The sequence below is a fragment of the Aedes albopictus genome, chromosome 2 (genome assembly GCF_035046485.1).
Source record: "Aedes albopictus strain Foshan chromosome 2, AalbF5, whole genome shotgun sequence".
Taxonomy (NCBI): domain Eukaryota; kingdom Metazoa; phylum Arthropoda; class Insecta; order Diptera; family Culicidae; genus Aedes; species Aedes albopictus.
The window spans coordinates 214,271,662-214,295,698 of NC_085137.1; the positions used below are offsets into that span (position 1 = coordinate 214,271,662).

At 38.4% G+C, this 24,037-nt stretch overlaps 1 protein-coding gene across 5 annotated transcripts in view; it reads right to left on the reverse strand.

Annotated features, from left to right (window-relative positions):
- LOC109420353 (nuclear receptor-binding protein homolog) overlaps positions 1-24,037 on the reverse strand; it is a 195,194-nt gene that overhangs the window by 150,040 nt on the left and 21,117 nt on the right. For 4 of the 5 annotated variants that reach the window (XM_029854963.2, XM_029854993.2, XM_029854985.2 and 1 more), the window contains exon 2: positions 13,631-14,492. The gene's annotated coding sequence lies outside the window, so the exon portion shown is untranslated. The remainder of the gene's footprint in view (positions 1-13,630; positions 14,493-24,037) is intronic. The other variant, XM_029854971.2, reaches the window with a different exon arrangement.

Sequence of the window (24,037 nt, forward strand, 5' to 3'; positions counted from 1 at the left end):
TCTTTTAATTTAGTTATTTCAATTTAGTATAGTGAGATGTAAACTCAAAAGTCAACGTTTTAGACTTCTGTAGCATGAGCAACTTTTTGGAAATTATACTAGCGTGCCGGAGCTATCAAATATTAGATACATCTAAGGCTTATCAAAAAATAGTAGAAAAAGACGTTATTCAAAATCATATGCTGCATTTGATCAGTAAATACATTTACTTTGGAAATCTGAATTACAGATGTGAAATAAATTCAAGTTATATGGTGTATCCGAACTTATTGAACACCGTGTATATATAGAGAGGAGGGGAAAGTATATAGAGAGATACAAAGTAGAAGGAAAGAGACGGGCCAGGGATTGAACCCAGGACCTTCTGCATATGAATCAGAAGCGGTAGCCACTAGACCACCAAGCCCGTCTATTCTAACTTTCCCTTCCCAATGACTCATTAGATGAAAGCAGCTTGGAAAACAAAAAGATGTAGAATAGAGCTGAAAATCGAATAACTACGCAAAATTTCACGTTTTAATTTCACTTCAAAGCAGCAGCTAGCCGAATTTTCACTTCATCGCCGTTCAATTTTCTCTTCAATTTTCTAGATTCACTCATTGAACTGACATTCTATTCACTCCTCAAAAAAAAGCTCTGCTGCATTTCAAAGTTGGAGTTCACTACTCCAGAACGCAACAAAAGCTGCTCATATATTGAAATTATTACCCCAAATGTTACCCATAATATTTTGGTCGTTATTCTAATGCTACATCTATCACAAATTCAAAAGTACCTAAAACACATGATTTGATTTGGATTGCGAAGAATTTGACCAACTTTTCGAATAAACACCTACGGTTAAAGCATAATGTTTGACCATCCTACGTACCGTAGTGGCACGTAGGTGTGCCGAGAATTGAATTTAGGTTGTGCCCAAAATAGACGTGGACTAGACCAGCGTTTCTCAAACTATGGATCGCGACCCACTGGTGGGTCGCGGGCTGATTTTTGGTGGGTCGCGCAGTCTTCAATAACTCATGTCGAATGTTTTTGCTAGCCATTTTCAATTTAAAAATACTTCTTTGGAGAATCCATTTCTAGAAGGGTTATTTCCAGAATTTCGTATTCTCCTTAATTTTATTCAAAATTTTGTATTATAAGTCTTGTCTAAAGTATATTGAATAATGAAACTACTGTCTGCGTCCTGAAATCGATTCTGAAACTATGAGTTTTCAATTCAAAGTTTTATGAAAAGAGTAAAATTTTAGATTTAACTTGTGTTCTGGAAAAAAAATGAGTTCAAGTTTCTGTTTGCAACAATAGAAATACCAAAAACCAGCAAAAATAACAAATTTCGACAAAATACCTTGCCTTTACCGAACTTCAGTAAAGCTAAATTTCTGTGAAATTCAGATAAATGTTGATAATCTGAATTTCAATAAACAAATGAAAAGTGATTTCAATAAAAATGGAAATGTATATTAAGGATATCATTAAAAAATTCAAGAGGACTCATCTGACCATCCAGCAGTACTAAATTGTTAAAAACTACTCGATGTTCATCAACTCGTTGTGAATAAATAATGATAACATTTTCAACCGATATTTAATTTTAAAGTAGATTTTAAAGCTCTGCAGAAGCATAGAGCCAGACTGGTTAAATATATTAGAAACTTGGAATCTTATTTCATAATTTTTAGACTAAGAGTTAACTGATGCTGTAAATTTGAGCACCTTAATCTTTCTTAGACTTTTCCAAAAAACTAATAGATTACTATGAATTAAAAAAAAAAAACAACTTTTTTTAGCCCTCAAACGTAACGTAAGTTTATCACAATCTATGAAAGTGTTTATGTGTGTTTTAAAAGGCATATCCAAAAAGAAATTACTTATTTTATAAATTTTCATGCTGGTGGGTCGCCAAATTCTGTGAAAATCAAAAGTGGATCGCAAGCTGAAAAGGTTTGAGAACCCCTGGACTAGACGGAAACATAATTCGAAGGACAATTATTCAATCTTATTATTTTAAGGAAATTCTAATTCTTTTACAATATTTCTTACATGATATGGGAGCTTATTTATAAATTATAAATTGATACCAAATTAGCCATGAGACGTAAGGCGAGGTGCAAGAATAAATTCAATCACTATTGATCGGTGCTTAGACAGACAAGAATATGATAAAAATCTTATATCACATATCATAGTTTTTTTTTGGAATTTCTACTAGAAGATTACTTCCGGTGTCACTCCAAGGTTGTCTCTCCGAGTTTTCAGGGCGTATCCTGGACTTTCTCCCATGATATACTTGCGGAGTTTCTTTTGCTATTTCTGCAGGAGCTATAACTGATATGCTTCATGAATTGCGTCCGCGATTTATCACAGAGATATTCCAGGCTTCTTCTCATAGTTATCTCCAGGATATCTTACACTGATGCTCCTGCGACAATTCTTAGAGTTTTCTTACAATCACTGTCAGGAATGTCTACCAAATATTGTTCCAGGATTCTGAGGTTTTCTTTTAGGATTTCTCTGATATTTTTTCTCTGACAAACTAGTGGAGTTCTTGCCTGCATTTTCCATGAGTTTTTCTCTTAACATCTCTTGGTATAATCTACCAAATTCTTTGTAAGAAATGGCCGGGAAATTATCAGAAAAAATCCTGTCGAAACCTTGCGAGAAATTCTGGAAAGAACCGTTGGAGAAATCTCATGAATAACCTCAGAAGAAACCACGAGAAGGCAAAGCTTAAGGAAATTCCCGGATGAACTCTGAAATCCTCAAAGAGGAATCCAGGGGGAACTACGTACATTCTCTGGAAGAAATCCCTGGCAGAACTTTGGCAAAAATCCCGTAGCAAACTGTTGAAAAGCCATCCCGGAAAACCATCAAGAAAAATTTCTGAGAAAACTTTGAAGAAATTTTGGAAGGGGCTCCAGAAGGAACCCTTTTTTTTTTTGACCGCCCGCAGTTGCAACTCCAGTATCGCCAGATCAGCTACACTCACACAAGGAACCAAATGATATAGCTGCTTGGGACTAACAGGCATCTTCAGTGTGTGAGCGTTGGTGGTCATGTATTTTAGGCGACAATGGCGCCTGCTGCGTCAGGTTGCAGGTCAATGTGGGGAAGGGGAGGGAAGTGATGATTGCAATCGCTTGTTGCCAACAGGCCGTTGAATCCTCTACACCTGCGCAAGCTCATGCGGATGTCGGAGTGTTGATGGGAAATGTTCTATTTTGGCACAAGGTTCATGCATTGGTCTAAGGATGCCAGGTGTAAAGTGATAGATTATGTGAAGATTACTGTGAAGCGGCACAGTTCGCTGGTTGCATAGCTTGTAGGCGTTATATGTTAGATTGACACTGTGCTGTGATGAAAATTGGAAGGAAGGGAAACGTTTTTTCTTTCAAATCCGTGTCTGGTTCTAGCGATCGCAATGAACATACTAACATACATGAGATGCATATGTAGGAGAAAGAGAGAGAAAGTAGGGTTATTTATAGTTGATTGATTGATTTGTCTTTATTAACCCTAAAAGGGATACCTGGGGTCCATTTGGACCCCAGCCGCCTTTCAGAGCTCGTCTTTAATGGAACACACTCAGCGAGGTGACGAAACTGAGGCCATGAAGGTTTCCCTTTTAGGGTTAAAGAGACTTTCAGCCCTTGGATGGTTCGTCTCTGGTTATTTATAGTGTTCGTGATAGATTGTGTGGTGAATAAGGTGAACAAGGTCAAGCGACACATCACGCTTTGGTTGCATAACTTGTACATACACTGTGCTGTGAGTGGAAGTTAGAAGGGAGGGAAACGTCTGTTTTTCAATTCGTTTCTGGTTCTAGCGATGGCTATGAATATATGAATATACATGAGGTGTATATGCAGAGAAGAGAGAGCGAGAGAAAGTGGATAGAAAGATACAAAGTAGGAGGAAGGAGACGAGCCAGGGATTGAACCCCGCGAGAAACTCTGGGAAACCTGTAAAACCAGCAGAAGAAACCTCGAGAGATACTTCTGCAGAGACCCCGTGAAAAACAGTTGCGGAAATCTTGAGACGAACTCTGGTAGAAATCCTAGGAACAATTCTCAGAAATTCCGGAAAGGAAGAAACTCCACGAGCAAATCTTTTTACTCCATGAGATATCCAGAAAAAAAAACTTTGGCAATTCTCCAGGAAAAACCCCTAGATAAATTCAAGGACGAGATCTGTAAAAAAAATTGCGAAAGAATTTAAAGAAATAAAAAAATTTCCACTTCACAACTCACATTCACACTCCTAACAAAGAGAGTGGTGTTTAACCTTTTTGAAGAACAATACTCAAACAATTATGAAGACTAAAAGGCAGAGCTCTTCTTATAAAAACCCATTGCATGAGGGAGGAACAAACGTGAATTGGGGAAACGGACCCTTCTGTACGTACACCCCCGATCAAAAGTTTGGGGTCACCCCCTCAAAAACATGTCATATTTTTGGGCCCATATCTCCGCCAATTTGCGTCCGATTTCAAAACCCTAGATTTCATTCAAAAGATAATAAGTCAAAGAAACTTTGAACATGATTTAAAAGAAACTTTTTCAAAAAAATTTGTATGAAAACTTAACCCAAAGTTGCAAAATTTTCTAAAAAATGAATATAAACTTACGGCAGTGTCGTTGGAAATCGGGTCGACCAAATTTGAAGATGAGAGCGATAGTATGACCCATTTTCTATAAGCTTTCAACTGCTTTTAACAGAACTTAGCTAAAAAATCTAGAAAAAAAGTTATTAAGTAAATTAACTCTTCATGTCATCGACCAAAAGTTTGGGGTCAACCCTCAATATGATGTATCAGCCGAAAGTTTGGGGTCACTTTCGTAAAACATGGACAAGTGATTTGGTGATATCTTCGTCATCTATTGCCCGTTGTGAAGATTTATAGATTCCAACGCAAATAAATGTTTAGGCTCATTTTCAGCGTAGGTGCGTTATAAATGTTTGTTTACTATGCAAAACTATCACCAAATGTGTACCTAACAACACAGCGTAAAATATTCACCAGGACGCGGTCTGGTTTTATATCTGTGGGCCCACGCAAGAAAAATCCACGCAACTAATTTTCGCGCAGGAGTCTAAACAGGTGGAATCTCCGCAATATAGTTCAATTTTAATTCTTTTTGGCTCATTTCAAAGATAATTAACTAAATTTACGTTTGATGTCTTTAACTTAACGTATTTAACGATTTTTGTATATAACAATGTTATGTAAAGTTAACACATTTCACCACACTTCAAAAAATGAGGCAACTTCACGTTAAGTTTTAGTATGTAAATTTCAACAAATACGTGTGGTTCAATGTCTATGCAGTAAGTATCATTCATTTTGTTTCAAATAAGCCAAGAAGAATTAACCCTCGAGCAGTCGCGTCTTTGACTACCTGTAGCGACGCCGCGCTCACGCTGTATACCACAAGCGTGCATTTTTCACTGTGCGTTTACTCAGTACACGACGTGACCGCTCCCGGGTTAAAATTGAATGAAAGATGACAAAGATATAAACAAATCACTTTTCCATGTTTTACGATAGTGACCCCAAACTTTTGGCCGATACATCATTTTGCGGGGTGACCCCAAACTTTTGGTCGATGACATCAAGGAATAATTTACTTAATAACTTTTTTTCTAGATTTTTTAGCTAAGTTCTGTAAAAAGCAGTTGAAAGCTAATAGAAAATGGGTTATATTACCGCTCCTATCTTAAAATTTGGTCGACCCAATTTCCAGCGACACTGCCGTAAGTTTATATTCATTTTTTAGAAAATTTGGCAACTTCCCAAAGTTTACATACATTAAGTTTACATACAATTTTTTTTGGAAAAGTTTCTTTTAAATCATGTTCAAAGTTTCTTTGACTTATTATCTTTTGAATGAGACCTAGGATTTTGAAACTGGACGCAAATTGGCGGAGATATGGGCCTAAAAATATGACATGTTTTTGAGGGGGTGGCCCCAAACTTTTGAGCGGGAGTGTAGGTACGTTGCACAAAGATTGCGATGCCCATTTTTTGAATGGACTCCCAGTCCCATGGAAAGTTCCCATCTCTCCGCCTGCCTCTGGTGCTCAGCCGGCTTACGTGAGCTAGCCGTGGTTAAACCCCATCCTAAATATATACAATAAGGGGCGCTAAATGGTCAAGAGAAACAAAACGACGTAGCAGCGATAATGTATACCAATTTTGCTTTTACTTGTATCAAATTTCCAGTGCGCCTTCGGCGCTGCATACATTTCTAGTGTCGCATGTGAAACGTACCTAAGCAGTAGATGAAAAAAATAACCAATATGTATTGGTTAAAACAATTTTGTGAAAATCATTCACATAAATGTTCCAATTAACACTTCTTTATTCTTTTAGGACGAAAAGAACTAGAAAAAAAAATAACGAAAAAGAAATAATAACATTCTCTTTATAACGTTATATTTATTCAATCGTCCACGATATTTCCCGAGCAGACCTAAATATTCAAACATTACCAAAAGTGGGATCCACTTTTATTTTTAGAAGTAGTATAGAATATCCACTTATCCGCGAGCGGTAATGGCGGCGGCGGGCACAAATAACCGATTCAAATTTTGACGTTTCTTGGGGATCGCAATCGGTTGGCGCCACTAAACGGTGGGTGAAGGAGTGAGAAGGAGAATGAAACTGTTTTAACTTTCCCCCAAGAAACGTCAAAATCGGAAGCGGTTGGATATGCCCACCATCGCCATTACCGCTCGCGAATAAGTGGATAGCTAGCTACCATTCACGGACAAAAAAGAATAAATATATAGGCAAGACTAACGCCTACCACGTCATATTGCAAATCAATGTAAGGAAGGGGAAGCAAGTGATGATGCAATCTCTCACCCTTAACAGATCATGGTGCAGCTGATTGGTAGAGGTTCACGTTGATGCGTGGATTGCCGTATGAATAATCGCTAGGTAAAATATAGTGTGATAAGATTACTGTGTTGGTGCGGTCTTTTGGATCTTACATTCGCTTTGTATGCAAATGGTCATGGGTTCAATCCCCAGCCCCATCTCTAAACAAATAACAGTTATTATTTCAAAGCAACTGTTTTCTGTTTTTTTTTTTGAAAAACATAAAAAAAACGAATTACCCAGAATATTGTCATTATTACAAGTTTAGAAATAGTTGAAGGATTGAAATATTTTGACGCAAACTCAACCAAATTGTAGCCAAATTTTGTTATCAGACAAAATCTTACATCAAACCAACTTCAATTTATTTCACTCGCTGATACCTCGGGACACCGCAGGGTACAGTGATTTTGTTGTGGTTTTGATTTCACCGCTACTTTCCACCACCAACGACGACGACGACGCCGACGGTGGTTTCTGCCAAATCATCTAATTTTGTGCAAATTTTGCGCTCCGTTCTGCACCTCTCTCTATCCTCTAAAAGCTAAACCATTTCATTGAGGCAGGCGCTCGGTTTTGTGTGCTGGCTGGAATGGTCGGATGAAGAAGACCGGGTAGAAGTTTTCGCGAATCACGTTTCTTTTTTTTGCAACTTGCGAATTTGAGTTCTTTTTACACCGGGTGCGGGGTTTCTCAGTTAAAAAGCGATTTTTTTTTTCTGCGGATAGCTTCATAATGTTACAAGAGGTGGTTGGTGGTGCTCGATTGCGAAAAATCTCCGGTTACTTTTTGGCTGATTGTAGCAAAACATTTGGATTCTCTCACGCATCACCGGGCTACCAATACAGCGACAGACATAGCAGTATACAGGTTCAAAGTTAGTTTATCGGTATCAATGTGTACTGTGTGCGCCCGAGCGAGCCGGTTTAATGCCATCATATCAGCATAGAATGGGGCACGTTTAGTAGTTCGATAGTTTATGTCGGATAACTCTAATAGAAGGAAGTTCAAAAAAGTTACGCAGAAGCGATGGAAATATCTACACGGTTCGCACTAGAAGTTCTTCAAGATATACTAGCAGAATGTTGTTAAAAATCGTCTGTATTACTAAGAAATTGCTGTTAAAAGTGAACGAAGAAACTATTTCCTACCGCAATCTGGTGTATTTTGATTGTTACGTATTTTTGTTGAACGTTCGAAAGCTATATCAACAAAACGTTTTATGGACATTCATAAAATACATCTGTTGTTAACTGCTGCACTAAATTAAATAGAATTTTTAGGTGAAGGTGTAAAGTTTGGATGTTTTTCTTTTCTTTAAGTAAAATAATTTTGAATTTGATTCACACACTTGAGAAGGTTTAGATTAATTACGTTACTTTTTGTTGTATAAGAATAGATAGAAAAGCGGTTTTGACTTTTTTTTCTCTTTTTACGCAAAAAGCTTTTTGAATTCGTTTAATTAAGTTTTAGTTTATTAAAATACTTCTAGTACTTGACTGAATGTTTTGAATGTATAAACCCTGTACATAACCTGAATTTGCTCGTGACTGATTTGTGTTAGCAATATAATTATGTATATTGACATTTTGTTTGTGTCTCGACCAACTCATTTGCCATAACCGACTTAGTGAGTGCAGTAATGACTCCTGAATATATGTATCTCAATTACACCGTTTTGACGAACCTAGATAGGCGCCAACTTACTCAAATCGCCTTGCGAATAACTCGTTGGCACAATTTACTAAAAGAATAGGGGGATTGTTAGAATAATTTTCTTAAAATGAAAATGACTTAAGCTCGATCACTTCGTTCGCTACAAGGTTGTAGTGCAGAAGTGATAGCGTTTTTGAAGTTTAAGTTTTGAATTTAAGTCGATTTTATTGTGAATTTCAGTCCTTTCGAGTCACGTACCGAAGGTAAAACGGTCAAATTGTGAATTCTTTGGTTTAAGTGTTCTAATTTTAATTTAAAAATCTTGTTGTGGGGCGAACCTGGTGTTATGGGAAGTAGAAGACGCGGCATTCCTCGCTCGGTCTAGTAGCAACCAAAGTACACGAAGCCGGGTCGCTGGGCTCTGTCACGTCCCTATTGACCTTTGGAGAATTAACCCGGGAAGCACGACACCGTTCGTGCTAAGCTCTCGTGGATGAAAAAAAACAGAAGCCTTCCGTCCAGCCACCACTTCTTCCGCACCGTAATTCGATCATCTAACCCGAGCTTAACCTGAATCGCTGCACGCTATAGCAGGAGTTACAGCGGCTAAGCCATCTGCCGCCATCGCTACCGAGGACGTCGAATTGAACGTCATCAGAGCGAGCCGACTTCATCGGCAACGGCCGGGAACTCCGCGACCAGGACAGCATCGGAGATCGAGACACTGCACCGCTACAAAAACCTGCGCAGGTACGTGGGAATTTTGTTCTTGGCCATGATTTGTTTCCCATAGTCTGTAGCTCCTTGTTACAGAAAATTCCGTTAGAGTTCCACTCTAATAAGCTTATTACTTCCATGGATAAATGTAATTTTTTGGTTTAAAGTTCTGAAAGCCAGTTGATTCCGTTTTGGGCATTGCTCTAGAGAATTTATCCTTTAAAGTTTATTTTATTCCGTTACCGTTATTTGGTAGATTGACCTTTCAGACTTCTATTCTTCAATTGCATACGTTTGATTTGAGTGGTATAAACGGGTTCAAGAAAAGGTTGCGGAATTTGGCGTACCTACCGGTTTGTCACGTTGGTATTTTTCTATAGAATATAACCGTTCACGAGTCCCCTGAGGGAATTGTCTCAGAAACAGTAGGGAAAATTCAGAAAAGACATAAGCGATAAAAGGTTTAGAAATCTGAGCAATAGCAAAATGTGATATTTAAATATAAAACCAATAAATCGTTTCTATAGGTCAAATCTCACTAGCTATCGATTTTTTTTATTTTTCTCTTTTATTTTAATCAAACCAATATCACATTTCGATTTCCCTTTGAAAATGAATTATCATTGGACAATTCTTCTTCTTGAGTTCCCATTTATTTCACAAAACAATTTCAACTTGATGCGCATTTTTTAAAATTTTGCTAAACAATGATATCCTCATATATATCCTCAACAACTCCTTCAGTCTCCAGTTAGCCTAGTAGTTAAGGCTATGGATCGCCAATCCGGAGACGGCGGGTTCAATTCCCGTTCCGGTCGGGAAAATTTTCTCGACTCCCTGGGCATAGTGTATCATTGTACTTGCCTCACAATATACAAATTCATGCAATGGCAGGCAAAGAAAGCCCTTCAATTAATAGCTGTGGAAGTGCTCAAAGAACACTAAGTTGAAGCGAGGCAGGCCAAGTCCCAGTGGGAACGTAGAGCTATAAAGAAGAAGAAGAAGAACTCCTTCATTTACTTTTTCTTTTTTTGACTCTACATTAGAGTGGGTCAACGTTGTATGGAGAAAATTTAAATTTGATCGCATCAAACAGGAACAAAGCTTTTACAATCTATATTAGAGTCTAAAACAACTGTACAAACTTTGGAAGCGATTGGTTGCGTCCCCGTATTCCGCATTGCGATTGAAATTAGTATGGAAGTTAGTATGGGAAAACGATTTATTATTGATGTTATTCCTTTGCATGTTAAATGTTAAGCACCACCGGGCAATATGTACGTTATAACTTTTTTCACAAGTGTCGGATCACTTTGCGGTCTTCGGCAAAGATTTTCAGCATATTGTAGGCTATACTTCAATGTTATTAGTTAGATCGTTTTAGACAAAAAAAATCAATTTATGAGAAAAATGCAAAAAGCACGTTTACCCATACAAAATTCCATACAAATTTCAACCGCAATGCGGAATACGGGAAGCAATCAATCGCTCCCAAATTTTACACAGTTGTATTGCACGCTAAAGGTATCAAAAAAGTTTTGTTCCAAAAAAACGACTTTGTTGACCCAGTCTACTCTAGATCCTTCCTGGAATTGGATTAGCGATCCAAAGCCTTTTACACTTTGTGAAATCCGCCGAAAAACTACGTATTACCCTGATTTATAAAGATATAACTCTGAAACTGAATCGTCCACTAAACGCACCCCACCCATTTCATAGTCTCCGTCCGCCTGACTTGCGGAGCAGCTTGTAGGAATGCTCACCACCGCCCGGCCCCGGCCCAATCAATCGGACTGGATGGCCGGTCGGTGCAGGCGAGAGCGAGCGGTGGTTTGGTCTCGCCGTCATCGTCGTCGGCCGATTCATTCCCCTTGCTGTATGAGTGTGCTGCACTCTTGCGCGCGTGTACCATCCAGCAGACAGAGAGAGCTCCAAATTGGCAAGGGCGTAGTCAGTTTTTTTTTTTCAAAATAGGGGACAATCGAGCTTAAATGGCAATTTCACTGGTTCCGGACCAATTGGCCGAACGCCGCTTGGCCTATGATTCAAAGAAGTACTAAATTTCAATGCTTACTAGTCCTTTAATGATTAAACTAGAAAGAATAGCCTATGAATAAAAGAAGGAAATATTTCTTATAATAATATTGGTAGCTAGAATGTTACCCAGAGTTTGCCTGCGCTTCTAAATTCTGTTGATCGGAATTCGACCAAACGGCCGTTTCGGCCAGATGTCATTCGGCCAAATGGCGTTCGGCCAAACAACATTCGGGCAAACGGCATTTGGTCAAATGGCCGGACACCAATTTCACTAGCTAGCTAACTCTCATTACTAGGTATGCTGGGAATAAGGTTTTTAAATTTTGGAAAATTTATTATTTTTTAAATTTTATACGAAAGAGCTCCTCTTCGATTTCGGTCCAGTTTGGCGTGCAGATTCAGAATATGGCGTTAACTCAAAACCACTTAAGAAGCCAATTGTTTCTATTTGGCCCGTTTACGGCACGAATGTAAAAAAAACCGGCAAAAAAAGCTCTCAGGTAATAACTGTGGAAGTGCACTAAACGAAAAATCTGGATATGTTCCAAGTTGGACATGTAACGCAAATCTATACCTTATAGGCTCAGTGTACTAGTTATGGATATAGCACCTCAAATTCGCCATAGTTGATTTTCAACCTTTAATGACGCAAATCACGAAGAAACATTCAAACTTCGTTATTTGCACAAATTATGATAGAAATATATCAATTTCCCTAACTTTTCGGCTTCCTTGCACCCTATTTCGCCAGTTATGGCTAATCCCATAAGGAATGCATGTAAATAGTGCGCAGTGGAACCCAAATTCACAATTATGTCCATAACTGGTACAGGGTTCCTATCATTGGCACACGCCGTAATAAATACTAAAAGTAGTTTTGGCTCGGTTTCTATATTTTTCCTGTAAAGTATGAAAACTAATCTATCATTAGACATATCGATGACATTCGTCGGTCTTCTTCTTTTTTTGTAGAAATAGTTTAGCTTAGGTAGTGCGATAACTGATACAGGCACCCTACTATCAAGTTAATATCTTGTTAAAAATTCCATAAGACTATCACTACGAATTCTATCAGGACTTTCCTTTAAAAAAGGACTTCAGTTTCGTTGGTACATACCATCATAAACTTTTCATACCCACCGAAGAACTTTCCAGCATCTTTTGATTGGTTTATGATTGAACTCAATAATAAGCTGCCAATTGCTTGTAAAACCGAAACACAACAAATCATTTTTATACGGCCACCACTTGCGAAACGTGGATACTTTCTCAGAGATTTGTTACAGTTTTATTGTAATTTCTAATATGGTTTGCAAAACCTTTTCCAGAGTGTTTTAGCCAAGAGACGACCTGAAGAGGTTATCAAGTGGTTGCGGTAGATGATTTTGAGTTTATTGAAAGCTTTATAACATTGATCATAAAAATATCTTATAGAAGAACAAAACAAAACATAAAATGTTATTTGCCAATCAATACGTGGGTATCCAGCAAGACAACACTTTGGTTGTCTAAGTTCTTTGTCTGGTATGATCTAGGATCATACGTTTTAGTAATTGAAACATATTTCACATCCCAACGCACAACATGATATTCTTCGTCTAGACGTCACGTTCTATCTGCTTATCAGCTTTCAGTGTTCATTAAGTTCTTGCACATATATTAACTGAGAGCTTTTTTGGGCCCCCTTTATCGGGTATCAGGCCCGAGAATTTTTATACGAAGATACTTTAGATTTCCATTACGGAACGTTCTTGGATCAACCAGAATTCAAACCCGTCGCCGTCAACATGGTCTTCCTGAATACCCTACGTTTACCACTTTGAAGGACTAGAAACGATGTACGAATGCAAAAATGGTCAATTTTCAAAGACAGACAGTTATTAGTTAATACCTGTGGAAGTGGTTCATGTAGAACTGAGATACGGAGCATGCCCTGCCCCTATTGGGATGTTATGCCAGAAAAAAGCAAAGTAGAAGGGTCAAAGCAGCAAGGGTTGCTTCAAAAGTCGTTGTGGCGGAGTTTAATAGACAAACAAACCTAATCCCTTCAAGCCACTCCTGGCGACGCTCATGGCGATGGGCTATGTATTTGTTTGTTGATGATGTTTTTCACTGTGCATATTTTCCTTTTTCTATTTGTTATACTTTTTTTATTTACGCTCTCATATCGATAGGTATATATGCGGAAAATATCTTTATCTGGAGCAATTTGAAATCGAAATTGCATGGTTGTCGTCAGTTCATCTTCTATCGTCTGTACAGTTAGGAATGAATCGTCATTGGATGTTTTTGTCAGGGGGATGGAACAGTAAGACAATTGTAAAAAAAAATACTCACCCTAAATGAATTCCCGTTCTCCAGCACCACTCTTCCATTGAGAGTCCCTCGATTGTATTTCCGATTGAATTAATCCACCAACACACCAGATCCAGAAACAGAGGGGGGAAGATGAGAAGGCAGGTATTTCGGTGTATAAACGAGGATTGCTTCCAACGATGAACGAAAACTACACTCTATCACAAACACTTTTGCTATTATTACTTTGGATGGCTATATGATAATGACGACACACGCTGAATGATGATAACTGATGATGGGCCACTGACTGCGGACTGGGATTCACCACGCACCGACTGTTGCCTCTTCCGGGACCGCGAGATTCACTCGGGACGATCGCGTCGCAGGATTTCCGCTTCTTTCTTCGTCGGTTTCCCGAACAAGCAAATTAGCATTCGCTGCGTACACTTATCTATTTCTTCTTCAACACATTCTGCACTATCAGTAGCGTGATCTCAAATGTGACTTTTCAGAACGGTGCGTATTCACATATCAGAGTGAAGAGCAATCCCATTCCATATAGCACGGAAGCTGATTGACACTTTCCTCCTTCGAAACTCACTCTCCTCTCAACGTTTACCGAAATCCGTAGACTGTTTTATCACTTATCGGTACACGAACGAACACTCCTGTACATCGAACCCAAACCATCCGAATCTCTTGCACCACTTCACACTTGTTGGGCGACCAAGCTGGAACTCTTCTATCACACTAACTGCAAACACTGTTGCTGCCCGACCATTCGACTTCTTGTAAGGGCTTCGGAGTCTTCTGCACACTTCAAGTTTGCTCCCATCCACCACAATTCCTGTGGAACGCGGCGACGAATCACATTAAAATATACAACAGGGAAATTAATACACTAATTTTGCAATAAAAAAAAAGAAAAGAGATGAAGAGAATAATGTATAGAGAGGAATATCAAACGACGACGACGACGGAATCAAATACACATCCAATCCAAGGTTAAACCCGGCGCTTCTGTCTGAGCGGCGCTGAACAGTGTGTTGCCCATTGGCGTGTGTCTTCATAACTGCTTGCCTGTGCCTGGTCTGGTTTGCTTGTACCCCACGGTGTGGTGTGCCCCATCGTCCCGGCCCGGTTCGGACAGGGATGCCAGGTGACTTGTGATGTTTTCGGAAATGGTTCTACGTCTCAGATTCTAAGCATCTAAATAATCAAAATATCGGGATTTAGCACCACATAAAAAGTTTAAAAAAGTTCTTCAAGTTTAAAGTTTTGTGGAGCGTATTGGAAACGTACCCCAAGTTATGTATATATGTACTTATGATCTTGATTTGTAACTGTGCGTTTAACAATTGTGTCGAAAATGTGTATAAAATATAAGAAGAAGTAGGTATAACAATAGCTCACTTAATCGATTTAGATAGTGAACATTTTATCTTAGGTTCAATGCCTGGTTCTCAATTTTCTCTTACTTTGTATTTTTCTATCTATAAAGGTAAGCTCTTTTTAAACACAATTATTTTCCAATATTCATATGTTCATATTCATATTACACCTATAAATTGGCATCTCGGGAACTGTGCCGCATCGTACTCACAACAAATTTAACACATAATCAATATATCATGTTACGCCTACCAAACGGCAATCTACTAACCACCGTGAATCTTTGCCAAACAACCATATCCCAATCACTCCGACATCCGCATGAATGAACATGCGTCAACGTAGTGGTACATATATGCGGTATTTTCTAGGTATTAAGGGATTGAGCCATAGTTTTCTTCTCCATTTCCCGCACTGGCCAGAAAATCTGACGTAACAGGCGTCTTTTTCGTCTAAAAGTAAAAGTTCATCAACATTTACACACAGGAAATGCCTATTACCCGGTCAACCAGTGAGAGATTTTCGATATCGATCGATATCGATTTGATTTGAATCGATGGCGATCGCTATCGTCCGATAAAGCACTATAAAGGAAATTCGAATCTGGTTGATAGGGTAGTCCCAAACGGCTAACTCACTGGTACTTTGTGTAAGCATATAGCGGTATAGCTGATCTAGAAATACTGAAGGGGCAGATAATCATGCTCAAAAAGCTCAAGCTGAAAAAGTATGAAATTCGTTCAAGAAGCTCTCCCAGATTTTATCCAGGCATTACCCCTGAAAACTCACCTGAAATACCATACAAAAAGTTTCAAATTTACAATGAAATATCTCTGACGGAGGAATGTGAAAAAATATAAGAGGAAAAATTTTAAATGTAAAAACCCGATTTAATCCACCTATGGTGAACAAAACCCTTCTTACACTTATTAAAATTATTGTTGTATCATTCGTATTTAACATATCTATTTTGTGTGATTATGCCTTTTGGTCATTCTAGAAAATATTGTGGATTTGGCATCTAGTGGATTGGTTTCCAAAATAGCATTATGGACCATGGACTAAACTGCCAGGCATCTCCTAGAATCTTGTATGGATTTCTTAAAAAATAGCTCACATATCCTGGAGTATTGTATGTTTCGTTAACTGCCAAAAGATCTTTAAACGATTAACAAATGGATTAGAAAATCATCGAGATACACTTTGTCTAATATCTCTTAATCAGTCGATTAAATTAGCTACGAAGTACTTCGTATTCATACACACTTAATTTAGAATGCCGAATCTCGGCTTACGAATGCCGAGTTTTGCACAGCCGAGAAGTCACTTAAATATTTTCATGAGATCTCAGCTTACAATTGCCGAGAATCAGTATAACACGCCTTGTTGCCAAGCAACCAACCATCTTGTTAGCTGAGTCTCGGTTAAAATTCAGAAACCGAGATTTGCACGGCCGAGCTCGTGAAATAAAACTGAGTGTGTAGTTATGGTGTAAAAAGGACAAAAGTGATATATCTACTTTGCTAATCAGTTTTGGAATTGAAGGTGGTCAGAATCATGAGATAAACCATGTCAAAGTACTTCATTTTAGATGCACACTAGCGCCACATAGCGGCGGAATTACGCATTAAACTAAACACTATTTGACAGCCATAGACCTTCAGATCAACTTTGCTGAAGAAACGAACTTTCTAGGAGGTCAGAATCATGGGATAAACCATGTCAAAGTATTTCGCTTTAAATCAAGCTTAACTTTACTAAATACCGTATCTAACAAAATTCACGAACGGAGAAAATCGAAGGGGAAGTTCGCTGTTCCCATAGCAACTCATTGAGAATTTTAGAAACGTGGTATTTTTCCACAAATCATCCCCAAAGGTGAGTGATACATGTAGCCCTCAACAAAATTCAGCGCCACATGTGAAAATCTCTTTTTTGTTTACATATGTTACATACGGTGTTTGGTAAAGTTAGGATTGAAATGCTCACTAGCACCACAAAGCGGTGGAATCACGCAGTAAACTTACCACCATTTGATAGCCATAGACCTTCTGATCAACTTTGCTGAAGAAACGAACTTTCGGGGAGGTCAGAATCATGAGATAAACTATGTCAAAGTACTTTGTTTTAATGGCACATAGCGGCGGAATTACGTATCAAACATTCCACCATTTGAGGGTCATAAACCTGCTGAAAAACTTTGCTGAAGTTCCAATCACGGTGCTTCATTTACCGTTGTTATAAAAAAATATATACCATCAAAACCTGAAACGCCATTCTCTTTCTTTATCATTCCTACACCTCTGGACAAATTTAAGAAAAAAATCGTTAGACGAAATTTTGAGTTACGCCCTTTTAAAGGGCCTAACCCCTAAAAAATCAGGGTTTCTATAGAAAACCATGACATTTAATAACAGAAGCATGCCTTGAAGTCCCCCTTTGAAGGGCCTAACCTCTAAAAAATCAGGATTTCTATTGAAAATCATCATATTTCATAACAGAAGCATGCTTTTGTCATCAAAATATGAAAATCCATACTCTTTTTTATCATTCCTACACCTCTGGACAAATTAAAAAAAAATCGGCAGGCAAAATTTTGAGTTACGCCCTTTTAAAGGGCCTAACCCCTAAGCAATCAGGGTTTCTATAGAAAACCATGCCTTGAAGTCCCAAATTATAAAAAGTATCATAAATAAGGCTTCAATTCGATACTATGCAGTAATATTGATTGCATTTTGTATTAAAATTAGCCATTACGCCAATATAAGGGAAGTATTCTTGAACCTGTAAAATACGGACGTTGTTGGCTTCATTTACTATTATGGCCAGAACAATATACAATGAAAAACATAAACGACAGTTCATTCATTTATATAGTTATTGTACACCTCTAAACTAAATTTCAAAAATAATGTTGGTCAAATTCTTCAGTTACGCCCATTTGAAGGTCATAAGTGCTTATAGTTGAGTTATTATAAAACTTAGATTCATTCAATCATGTTATTTCTTTGATAGTTAAATTTAGAACTATCATTACAATTGATCATCTCAATCCTTATTTTTGGATGTTTATTAATTCAGTTTTGAAAACGACATTCACTTTATAAAACTAACGAATGACAAAGGCGTAACTCAAAATTTTGTCTAACGATTTTTTTTTTAAATTTGTCCATGGTGTAGGAATGATAAAGAAAGAGTATGGCGTTTCAGGTTTTGATGACAGAAGCATGCTTCTGTCATGAAATATGATGATTTTCAATAGGAATCCTGATTTTTTTAAAGGTTAGGTCCTTTAAAAGGGCGTAACTCGAAATTTCGCATAACGATTTTTTTTTTTAATTTGTCCAGAGATGTAGGAATGATAAAGAAAGAGAATGGCGTTTCAGGTTTTGATGTTTTTTTTATAATAACGGTAAACGAAGAACCGTGTCTAAACTTTGCAGAGGGTGCGGTTTTTGAGATATAGTTAAGTAAATCATAAGGTTCTCAGGTGATGCCAAACTTTTTGGGGTGCTGCAATATTCAATTAGGGTGTTGCAATACTGGTAGATGCGATTCCATATTTATGGCGGGTAGTGTATATATAATTAGACAGGATTCAAATAAAAAAATATTCCAAAATAGTTTTAAAATATTCCACATCAGCCAATTGAACAGCCAAAAATTAACATAATGAACATAATAGATATAATAATCTATAGATAGATACAATAATATATATGATTATAATCTCTGGACATAATAGATTACAAATCGTAGATTTGTACAATGAAAAAAGTTCATGTAATCTCAATAACGGTTTGGATCTCAACAGATCTGATGCTGTCTATCGAACCTCAAACAGTAAGTCATGAAAGATTACAAGTCGTAGCTTTCATTATGAATGAAGTTACCCGTACACCCGTAGACTTTAGGATCTAAACTCCAGAACCTTTGGATGGCCTAGGACACGGAGACAAATTTCGATCGTTTAAAACAAAAATATTCATGTTTATTCGGTAAACTGATAAAATATTTAAAACTAAAATATTAATTTTTAAAACAAACTCAATTACATATTGATTTCTACAGTACCCATTGAAGAGCCCCCCGTTCCGCCGCCGAGAACATAAACAAAACTCTCAAGTTCCAGCTGCAGCACCAAACAAGATTTCCTCTTGCAAAAAAAGTCAAGTTTCACCAAAAGTTTCCACGAAATCCCATTGATTTCGGGAGCATATGCTATCTACATGATGTTGGCATTGAAAGTGCCACGCGGGAAATGGGTTTTCCTAGAAAAGGAAATGACTTACTTTGTAAATTTGATTGGAAAACAAATATTTCCGTAGGGCCGACCCGCCTCAAAAAAACAAAAAAAAAAAATACATTTGTTTCTAACATAACCTGTCAGACGATGCATGTTTGTTTCAAAAAATGGATTGAATTTGCTTCAAATGTGACGTTCGATTTGCTCCAAACAGTTTTATTTTTGTTGCCAGAATAAATTGAAAATTTATTTGAGTTTACCTGAAATATTTTTGATTTTACCATGCTTTTTTCTGCGTGGATATCCCGACTAATCTGAAACTGTCTATTGACCTTTCAAAAGACTTACTGGGCATAATAGATTACAAATCGTTGCTTTGTGTAATGCAAGAAGTTACCGTTACAGCCGTAGACTTTAGGCTCTAAACTCAAGAACAAATTGGATGTCCTCGCATATCCAGAAAATTACACTGCATCATACTCTACCTTTTTTATGCTGTTAAGCACCAAAACTACAGAAATATGTAGAAAAACTCAATAATAAAGCTTGGAGAAATTCCGGCTTAAAATTTAAAATCCACATAAATGAAAACCGCGTTTATTTAAAAATCCGCGTAAATTCAAAAATCCGCGTAAAAAACCGCGGTGATTCAAAAATCCGCGTAAATGAAAACCGCGTTAATCCAAAAATCCGCGTAAAAAAACCTCGTAAATAAAAACCGCGTAAAAAACCTGACTGTATTCTAATCTAGCCTTCCACTTTGCACGGAAAGTGAAATGTTCACTTGGTGAAGACAAAACTTGCCATCTGGCATCCCTGGCATTCGAAGAGGAACCTTTTACCACAGCACGGGATGGAAAGAGAAAGACTCCTTCGCAAAGTCTAGTCGATGAATATTAAGGGGCCGCACACTAATTGCGCAAATCTTCATCTCTGATTTTCAGCAAAATTTTCGCATAGTATCTTACATATAGTTTTGAAAACACTTTACCTCGTGTAGCGTTGAAAAATTGTCATTTTTTCATAATACTTGCATGACCTCCCATAGTTCAGAACAACGTGCCTACAGAGAGAGAAATCAAGTTGAGAATGAAAGCAAAAAAATATGCAACAAATTTTTTCTTCATTGGTTCTTTCCCCTCTATCGTCGTCGTCGTCGTCGTCCAAGTATGGTAGAACAACGACGAGAGCGAGTGCTATCGCACGCGGGGGAGCAGCAGCTGGCTGGTGGAGCATATAAAGTGTAGGTATAGCTCGCTATAGATGGGTGTATCGAGTTTGGTGGTCACTCACTACAAGGCACATCACATCCCACTAGGAAACGGCACCACTCGATTAGAAGCAATTGCAGTGGGCTGCAGATGGGCGAAGCAGATTGAATTGACACGTTGTTAAATGAGTGGTGCAAAGTGTAGCAAAAGTGTCCTTACATTAGCGTTAAGAGCATAGGCGTAGGATTTCTGTGTATGCTAGTTGCGATGGAATTACATGATATTCCAAAATGTATTCTAAGTAAGACATCCTGGGTCAGAAACTTTGTCCTTCATTAATTTGAAGGAATATGTTGCGAAGCAGGTGTAAGTCCATTGATTACACTTTAAATAAACACTAAAAAGGTTGAGCTAGATCAGCAGCTAATGGGAGTAACAGACATTGATTTTAAGCAATCAGAGACTTTCCATTAAGGCCGGACGGGACGGTGGTTGAATCGTCCGCCATTGCTCTGTTGTTTGTAAGATGCAAATCTCAACTTCTACTTCATATTATTCGCTAAAAATTTGATCGTTCATTTGCTCACTTGCGGTGCACAATCGACTAAAGTTTCAGCTACGTCAGTGCAGTGGAAATTGATATTTGCATCTTCAAAATCGTGAGGCAAATTATTAGAAAGAGAGGGAAGATAGGAAAAATTACACGTCGTCCCGTGCGGCCTTAACTACGTAGACTTTTAGGGGTCTAGGTAGTTACTTATAAACAGCACCTAATTGTGACTGCTGCATCATAACCCAGGTCAATGAGAGGGATTCAATGGAATTGATAATGCATTCGCTCGCCCACTACAGATCATAAAATCCCCTGCATTTGCGCGTATTCCTTGTTGTTAGTTGTAGTGAAAAGGGTTGTAGCAACAAAGCTTCGCTTTGGTTAGCAAGTCGCCGTTTATTGGACACAAGCAAGTGCAACTTACAATAATGTGAAATATTAAAGCAAAATATCTAATGTCATCACGATAAAAGATTTTACTAGTAGACTTTCTTATTCGGTAATTTCCAAAGTTAAATTGTTTTTCCCGTTCAGCCCACAGCGTTGGGCATTGATTTAACAAAGCATTAAAATTAAGAATCGTTCCAAAACGATGAAGGAACGTGTCCGGACTTGTTCTGCCATGTAAGGAAGATGTGTTGCTTTTACTTGCGCTAGGTCTCCCAGACTTCCATTCCTTCAACCCTGCTCTGTGTTAGTATTTACTCCTAACCAACCCAATTTCGGGATAGAGTGTACAAAAGAAAAACTTACTGGCACCGCTTCACTTTCGGAAATAGATCAAACGGTCAGCGGTAGCATTGTCCCGTTGTTCGTCATTGTTTCCTCGGCGCTGGATTGCACTGCACCGTCCATTGGTCCGTCCGTTCGTTGCGATAAAGTTGACCATCACAGCGCGACCGGAGATTGCAACGCAGCGAAAATTGACTCCACCACCAGCTTAGAGACACACCACCATAAAAGAAGTCTAAGTAGCTAAGGTGTAAGGACCGTGGGTCTGCAATCCTCACCGGTCAATCTATGTCCCAAGTATTGTTGGAGTGCCAGCAAGTAGAGGAGCCAACTCCTACTCATTGCCAACACTGTCCAACGACCCGCGTCCGCCGCCCTTCCGTCCTCGTCATAGGTCGTCGTCGGCGGATAGCAGCAGAAGGACCGACCGACCAACCAAAGGAATGGTTAGGAAGGGTGGTAACAGCACTGAGAACGCAGAGAACGAGGATGAGGATGACCAAGTCAGTCAGTCGTCGCAAAAGAACAGGAATAGTGGCATTCCGTTTCGTTCTTTCTCCTTTCTGCTATGGTTTAGGAGGATCCGTTGTCGTCACCTCAACGCTGTTTTCGTCGTTCTTGGTCGGACGAAATGTAAACCGGTCGTAAAGTATTGGCGTTTACGAGGTTTATCGTTAAAATAGGGAATCGCGCCACTTGGGCGGTGGCTTCTATATTCGTCTGTTTTCCACTATAACTCAGTCAAATTTGAACCAATTGACACAACTTTTGGAATGTGGTGAGATAGGTATAACAACTACCCGTGTACTACATTTCAAGTCAATTGGTTCAAAAGTTACTGAGTTATAGTGGGAAACAGACGAATATAAAAGCCACCGCCCAAGTGGCGCGATACCCTATTGAAGAAATCCTGAAGAATTTGTCTTTATTCTTTTCTAAATTTCCACGAATCTAGAAAAGTTTGTAATGGCTTTCCTGACCATTAAAATAGTCCTGCTAGTATTCCATAATCTTTGTGAATGTTGCTCTTATCAGTCTATTCAAGACAAAGCAATACCGGCAACGAAAATATTTTTCACAGTGTGATTTATAGTTTCCCGGATCCCGGGTGCATGAGTACTAGTATGGGACAGAAAAGACATTTCACTCCTGTACACTTTTTGAGCTCCATCTCGGCCCCATATTAACTGAGCAAAATTTTAGCTCGATCGGAGAAACTATATTTTAGCGCCAGCCATTTTAAGTTTTCATACGATTTACTATGGGGAAAATCACTTTTTTAAAGAAAAAGCGCCACAGGTTTCCCCTTAACCTCTAAAAATAAATCGATGAATGATTTCTGTTGCAAATTTTACAAGGAACCAACCCTCCGAAGACCGCAAAGCGATATAAGGCACGTAGAAATAGTTATTGGCTGAAAACCAAATAACAAGGCAACGCCATTTAACACGTAAGGAATAACAATAAATAAATAAAATTTCGTAATTTTAACGATCGGGGAAGATTGTATGTCATTCCCCAGAAACCCATTCCCCAAAACGACATTCCCCAGAATGCCGTTCCCCAGAATGATCCAATCCCCAGAAATCCATTCCCCAGAAAAAAATATGAAAACTAGTATTTTTATGGGATTTTATATGGAATGTTAGTTTTCAGAGTTCTAGGTCATTCTACCGAACACCAGAAGAAGACCAGAACACTTCGGTGTGTATATCACTTATACATCCTCAAAAATTAAATATCATAAAATAAGAAGAAGGGTGTATTTTTGTAAGACTATAACCATTATGTCAGTCATGTTTATCAGTAAATTTAACTTTCAAACATCTTCTTCTTCTTCTTTATGGCTCTACGTCCCCACTGGGACTTGGCCTGCCTCGCTTCAACTTAGTGTTCTTTGAGCACTTCCACAGTTATTAATTGGAGGGCTTTCTTTACCTGCCATTGCATGAATTTTGTACCTTGTGAGGCAAGCACAATGATACACTATGCCCAGGGAGTCGAGAAAATTTTCCCGACCGGAACGGGAATCGAACCTGCCGTCTCCGGATTGGCGATCCATAGCCTTTAACACTAGGCTAACAGGAGACCTCAACTTTCAAACATGTCAAATGAAAAAAAAAAAGCTCAAACAATTGTCCACGTTCCAAAATAACCCAAAAGAACAGCATAATAATTGAAGAAGGGAAATTTCCTATGAAAAAAGTCTGCCAATCTTCCGGCCGCAATTTTGAATGGCGGTTTTGGCAGTACTAATTTCGTAAGGGTAAAAGTTTTTGTCTGAAATTACCTTCCGTCAGTCGCGCGGTTGG